Raw genomic sequence first — 6,563 nt, forward strand, 5'->3', positions numbered from 1 at the left:
ATTAGCGTATGTATTAAGTGGTTTAGAAACTCTGGGAGGAGATCCTCAGCTGAATATGAACAAAATTTCAGGGAAGAAAATGCAAAAAGGAGGAAGAGATAAGTAAACCATGGAATGGGTGGGAGTCTCTGGGAGGATCAAACACACCCAGATTTTTAGGAGGAAAGGAGGTGAGGGGACCCAGCCAGAGAAGCTAAAAATATCACCCCAGAAATGAGTGGTGCTGATAGCCATTTGAAGCAAAGAGAACATCTGGAGGCAGCTCCAAGTTGGAAGAGAGCAGCACAGGAGTTTTGTTTCATTTCTGTATACTTATTTCTAAACCTAACAACTCTTTTTTCAGTCTTATGGTTTTATAAGTTTGTCCTCTTATAAGAGTGATTTGGAGGCAGCTGGTAGAAGCAGTCTCTCCATTCCTATGTGAATAGCAGTCCTGTCTTTACAGCCTCAGGAAACCCCAAGAGTTTACAGGAGTCTCATTCCATAAGCTGTAGGTCCTGCTCAGGGTGCTGGTGGGACCAAGATTTGCTGGGGGGAGATGAGCCTCTCATAAGAAAAATCCAGTGGAGCACCAAGGATACACAGCAAGATATTGAGGAAAGGGCTTGAATCTCTTCATCACCCCAAAGGAAGTCCAGATTTTGTCATAGTTATATGCTGCTATTGTTTTCCCCTAAAGAAAAAGAAACTCTAAAATACATGGTCAGAATACCTTTGTTTTAGATTAAGAGAAAAAATTATGAGATGCCTCTCTGAGAAAACATAAAACTAGTAAAGCAAATAGACACTGATGGGATTGCAAAGTCATAGTATAAATCCCCTCTTTTCACTCTCCTGACCCTTCTGCAACTCATTGGACTAATTCTTCATGCACCAGATTAGGGCAGCCCAAAGCTATCCAGTCCTTCTCTCTAAGTTAGAGTATATGCATCTGCTCTTATAATGATGGATTGTGGTTTTCTCTGTTTAAAAATTGCAAATTCTCTGATTTAAAAAAATCACAAATTCTCTCATTTAAAAACCCTAAATCCACAATTAAAATGAAATACTGCTATATATATATCATTTAAACACAATGATATTTACAACTTTAAAGCAATTTGGAAGATTTAACAGTGCTTCAATCACTATAATAAAATATATTCAAGGTAGCTATAAACTTTGGTATTTGATTTTGGGTTTTTTATCATGGAAAATCAGAGCTTTCCCTGGCTCCTTAGCTCACCAGTATGGAGGTCCAGGCCCCTCATATCTGCCCCACAGCCCCCCACCTCAGCTGGTGCCCCTCACTCCTTACCCACAACCCTGATGGTGACCTTTACTCCCCATCCTCAGCCCCTCCCCAGCCCTGCTGGAGGGCCCCCCCAGCTGGTAGGGCTATGGGACCAGAGACCTGAGTCCATAGCCCCCGGCCCTACAGCAGTGCCTGAGCCCTAGCTGCTGCATCAAAATGGAATTTGGAGCTCAGTTCCCCCTTCCCCCCAGTTCCAGGTGATATAGCCGGAGTGAAGCCCATAGATGCAGGCAGATGCAAGCTGCCCACTACGGGCTTGGGCTCCCTACCCTGCTGCCTTCCCCCTCCATGGCCCAGTGGGAAGGACCTGGCACAGCAGGATAGAGTGGGGTCAGGTGGGGAAGCTCCTTGCCGCTGCAAGCTCCACGCTGCCCTGGTGAAGTGCCCCCTGACTGCTCAGCAGCAGTGAGAGGTCCAATTCCATGCTGCTGTTGCACAAAGGCCGTTCGTTTCCCTGGAGGCAACACAGAGATCACAGACACACAGACATCAGTCGGCACAAAAGGACGTATTTGTTTGCAAACAAAGGTCAGAGAGTGGAGCTTTGAAGCTCAGATCACCTCTCTGGCAAACTAAATGCGTTTGCAAGAGGAATTTATCTTCTCTCTCCTGGGCACGTGTGCAGACACAGGAATTCTTGCAGCTTACTTCCGTTTCATACAAACATACATGTAACTACATCATTACATACATTGCATGTATAGTATAATTAGCTATTTGAGTATGCGGGGCGGAGAGGTAAATATGCAACAGCTCATTAAGCATACTCAATGCTACAAGAGTTCAAAAGTTTATACCCCAAGGCCATACAGCTAAATTCCAGTCTCTGTAATCAGTATGAGAAAGTTTAAGGAGGATGGGGGAGAGGAGCCTTGGACAGTATTTCTTTCTTATCAGGAGCAAGATGCAAGTGCTTTTCTAACACTGCCACCCCCATGGCTGCCAGCCTGGCAAGTGGCACCTTCTCAAGGCAGCACAGGGCTCACAGCAGCAAGAAGCTTCTCTGCCAGGCCCCACTCTCCCTGGCCATGCCAGGTCCCACCTGCTGTGCCCAGGGGGCAGCAGAGCAAAAACCTCAAACCTGTAGTAAGCAGCTGTATCCACCCTGTGAACAGATCTGGGGGGCACATGCCCCCCTGCCCCACTGGGAGCCAGCCCCACCCCCTACCCCATGGATGAGTTGCCTGTGGCCCCATCCCAGTCCCTGATGGGGCCCTGTGGCCACACATTCTGGTCCTAGGCCCCAAGCCCCACACACTGCCCGGGCTGGGCAGCAGCAGCAGCCCAGCTCCACTCAGCCCAGCTCCTTCCCTCCCTCCATTCCTGTGCAGGCCTCAATCTCCCCTCACCCCAGCCCACCAGACTTACCTGTGGGAGCTGCTCTCCAGGCTGCCTGGTGGGCATGTGCATATACATATACATGGGGTCCCCTGCCTGACCGCCCTTCTCCTGCTCTCCCCCAGCCCCTTGCAGGCTGGAACTCTGCATGTCTGCAGAGAGCCCTTTGCAGAAGTGAAAAATCTGAGTTAAAATCTCTGTTAAAATAAAAAGATCTTTTTTTTTTCTCAGTTAAAGGGAAAATCCACATTTCTTTCCGTTTTTCTGTGGGAAATGCAAAACCTGGATCCCTGCTAATAACATGCAGAGAGATTAACCCAAAATGCTGCATCTCTTCACAGGAAGCAGAGTCATGTTAGAAAGTCTGAAAGCGTAATACTGGGGAAACTGAAGTACAAGAGTTACCCTGCTCTCACAATCCCATCTCTGTGCAGGCTAGTGACATTTGTGCAATTGTTCAGGTACAGCCAATGCATCTAGTTAAATATCTACCATGTTAAAAAGAACAAAGGTGGATGCATGATTCTGTTCCTGTTGGCGACAACCTGCATCCTTTGGGTTCCATACCTTCCAGGACTCATTCTTTATGTATTTTCTCCTGAAGGAGGAATTAAACAATACCACCGGTTTTAAACATACTTCTCTGCCACCGCCCCATAGGCAGACACTGGAGAGGATTCTCCAGCTCCCTTGAAAGTAGGATGGTCGTGTTGGGTCTGGATTTAAAATCCAGATACCTTGTTTTGGAAGCAGGGAGTGGGGACCCACTCTCAGACCAACCATGACCTTTCCACTTGATAATAGGCAAATTTATTGATACACAGTGTTAACAGAAAAGAAGCAGTACAAACAATGAAGCAATTCTATATATCTGCCAAATTCTAGGGCTGTCATCAGAGTTAAAAACTGCCAGGACGCAGTCTTCACTCTGAGGCACTCTCTTATGTGTCAGATGTCAGCATCTCAGCAGCCTGGAAGTGGGACGCCGAGGCCCACTTCCCGCTCCAGTGGAGTACATAAGATGGGCTGCTGGTTGTATGTGCTCCATGGTGGCCTCGGGGACCCTTCCCTAGGGGCAGGGATGTGGACCCCTCTCAGGGAGGAGAAGGGGGGATGGAAGGGACCAAGGAGGGAGGGAGGAGGGATGGGACAAAGGGAGGGGCCCTTTGTTACTCTCAAGTCTCTACTTTTGTACTCTCCTCCCCTCTTGATGACTCCTGATGACTCTTCATCCGCAGCTATCTCTGGTTGGTCCCGCACAGTCCACGTACTGTGTCATCAACACATTCCAAGCCCCTCGTGTGCACACATATTAACTTTGTCTTTCTGGGCCTTTGCCTAATTTGTTCTGTTCCCCCAAAACCAGGACTAAGCTCCGTCCCTGCCTGCTCTGATGCCTTGTTAGCTGGTGCCACTTATCTTGTGTTATGGGCAGCATGGTACCTACTCCTTTGGTTCCCAGCCTTGTTGGTCTTGTTGTGTTAGACAAGCTGTCTGCTCATAATGAGAAACTTTATGTGTGACACCCAAGTTTTTTAGAAATCAATTAATCCAGGCTGTCCATCTTAAACCACTCTAATGAATATGCATATACCTATAAGCCAATTTCCAAAAAAATCCTTTAAATACCATTTTTAAGTCGACAGGTGGGGGTGTGGAAGGTTCTAGAGGGAGCGATAGCTAGAAGAGGCTCCCTGTGAGGAGACATGGATGGAGGAAACTATCTGTTAGTGAGGGGAGGTTGACCCGCAGGGAATTTCCATAGACATTTTATGAGGACTGGATGGTAGTCCAAACACATGCTGAAGATTTTATTAGTTTTGTTTTACCATAGTCTGTAGTCAAAACATTTGATCACTTTTCCTTTCCGTGTAATAAACCATTTTCTGTTATTTGACTGAAGTGCCTGTGATAAATTGTGATTTCTAGACAAATGAGTAACATGGACATACCCATTCGAGAAAGTGAGGACAAATAAGCTTACACAAATCCAGGTTATACCTCTGGGAGCACCCCAAAACCTGGGTTTTTGTCACTGTCTCATACAGAGGATTAGTATGTTAATGCGAGAACTTATAGCTTCTTTATCTGCTTGCCTCCTTGACAAAAGTTGTTTCTTGAAGACAAACAAGTCTTTTATTGCCAAGATTATTAAAAACTATGTTAACTTGTATTAGTTGTTTTAAGGAAATATATTTGGAATACATTTGTAATATATCTGGGGTATATTTTTCTGATATAAATTTGTCTTGTATATTTGGAATATATTTGTCTTAAAATGGATACTGTAATAGAGGTTGGAACCAAATTTCTGGGTCCAAATAAATACCAGAAGTTGAGCAAAAAAACATAAGCCCTTGACCAGAAGACTTAGAACTGTCTTCCCTTCCCTTCTATTGGAGGGAAGGGAAACCGCCAACTATGGTCAAATTCATTTCCCTATAATTATACCGTCTAAGTTTTCATCAGAATTTATTTTCCTTAAGGCTTAAGGCACTTTTATATGTGTTCTGGTGGTGGGAGGGGGAGCTGCTTTAATTAAAGCACTGCAGCGTCTCATGTATCGGTGTGCCCACGCTTCAGAATGGCGGTGGGGGTGCTTGAACTAAAGCTTGCTCAGTGAATTTTAGGTAAAGCTCCCCCACCACTATTTTGAAGTGCAGGGACACTGATACATGAGATGTGGAGGCTGGCTGGAGCATGGTGATTGCTATGCTCCAGCAGACTCGATTAGTTGAGTCTGCTCCAATGCGCTGTAATTACAAGTGAGCAGTCTCCTTACACATGTCATCCTCCCGCTGTACTTGGCTTTGGTGAGGCCACAGCTGGAGTACTGCATCCAATTGTGGGCTCCACAATTCAAGAAGGATGTGGAGAAGCTTGAGAGAGTCCAGAGGAGAGCCATGCGCATGATCAGAGGACAAGAGAACAGGCCTCATGAAGAGAGGCTATGAGCCATGGGACTCTTCAGCCTGGAGAAGCGCAGGCTCAAGGGGGACCTGATGGCAGCCTCTAAGTACATGAGGGGCGCGTATCAGGATCTGGGGGAACACCTGTTCACCAGAGCACCCCAAGGGATGACAAGGTCCAACGGTCACAAATTCCTGCAATGCCATTTTAAGCTGGACATAAGGAAAAACTTCTTTATTGTCTGAGTCCCCAACGCCTGGAACAGACTCCCCCCAGAGGTAGGGCAAGCACCTACTCTGGACACTTTCAAGAAACATTTGTATGCCTATCTTGCTGGGATCCTTTGACCCTAGCTGACTTTCTGCCCCTTGGGCAGGGGAACAGACCCAAGCTGTTACGAGGTCCCTTCCAGCCCTAATGTCTATGAAATCTATGAAATCTATGTACAGGCACCCTTAGTGTGTATGTGATAATAAGTATCTCTCCTCACTCTATTTAATATGTCCTGGGTATGGAGTCACCATAAAAGCACAAGACTGGGTATTAAAGACACAAGGCTGCCAATCTGAAGTCCCTATGCTTTGTATGGAAAAGTCTGAATGACAACCATGATGGGTTTGGCCATTTTGGTGAAGCAAAACCACCTGCACAGTGTGATGTGATGTGATTGGTCCAATAGTACAGCAGAACGCTAAGCCTCTGAAGAGGACTAGTCAGATCCACAGCAGCAGAAGAGAGCTGGCTTTCTGGCAAGAAGCAACTGAACTGGTTGCAGAAAATGGTGAAGAAATGACTCCATGTTGGAAGAAATGATTGGTGAAGAAATTATTCCATGTTCCATTCCTCTGTACCATCAAGGGTGGCAGCAGCACCACTGATCTGACTTCAAAGCTGAGCTAAATCACTGAGTGACACTGACTTGGCAGAGCAGTCAATCTATTGAGACTAAATCAGAGGTAGATGATCCTTGGACATTCTGGGCACGTCCAGATGACTGGGAGCATTTCTTTCCCCATTGCAC

This window comes from Crocodylus porosus, unplaced genomic scaffold (genome assembly GCF_001723895.1).
Source record: "Crocodylus porosus isolate Cpor-Errol unplaced genomic scaffold, CroPor_comp1, whole genome shotgun sequence".
NCBI classification, from domain to species: Eukaryota; Metazoa; Chordata; order Crocodylia; family Crocodylidae; genus Crocodylus; species Crocodylus porosus.